Source organism: Phalacrocorax carbo, chromosome 1 (genome assembly GCF_963921805.1).
Source record: "Phalacrocorax carbo chromosome 1, bPhaCar2.1, whole genome shotgun sequence".
In the NCBI taxonomy this organism is placed as follows: Eukaryota; Metazoa; Chordata; class Aves; order Suliformes; family Phalacrocoracidae; genus Phalacrocorax; species Phalacrocorax carbo.
In genome coordinates, this window is record NC_087513.1 from 76,161,726 (window position 1) to 76,162,384 (window position 659).

The following is a 659-nucleotide window of genomic DNA, read 5'->3' on the forward strand; positions in this document are numbered from 1 at the left end:
TGGAATTTAGGAAAAAGCTATATTAAAATTGTTACAAATATCTCCTTATTTGTAAGCTACTGTGATTCTGAAAGAGCAATAACCCCACATAGCTTATTTTGCCTTCAGGACAGGAACTTTGATTTGGCACCAGCAGAATTGCAGTATGTTTTTTCTCCTCTCACTTCATAACAGGTTAATTTGAAATGCATTTTTTACAATTACAGGAAACGCATTCAGATGTGAGAATGGTCATCAGATCAACAGGAGGTTGCATCAGCTTTGCCCAGGTTTTCTAGAAGCCACAGTTGTCTTTCCTTCAGCTAACTTTAAAAGTCTATGGTATAGGCACTTGTGTTCCCATCACAGGCAGTGATGCCTGCAGTCACTTATCTGCTTGTGTGATCTGCATTAGGGTTAGGTTAGGTGCATGCATAATCCATTGACTAGGTCCCCAGTGACAATAATAAGATGTCACTGGGGTGTTGTGGGTTGACCATGGCTGGATGCCAGATGCCCACCAAAGCCTCTCTATCACTCCTCCTCCTCAACTAGACAGGAGATAAAATATAGATAAAACTAGACAGAGATAAAATATAACTAAAGGCTTGTTGCTTGAGATATATAAGGACAGGGAGATCACTCAGCAGTTACCATCTCACAGGCAAAACAGACTCGAC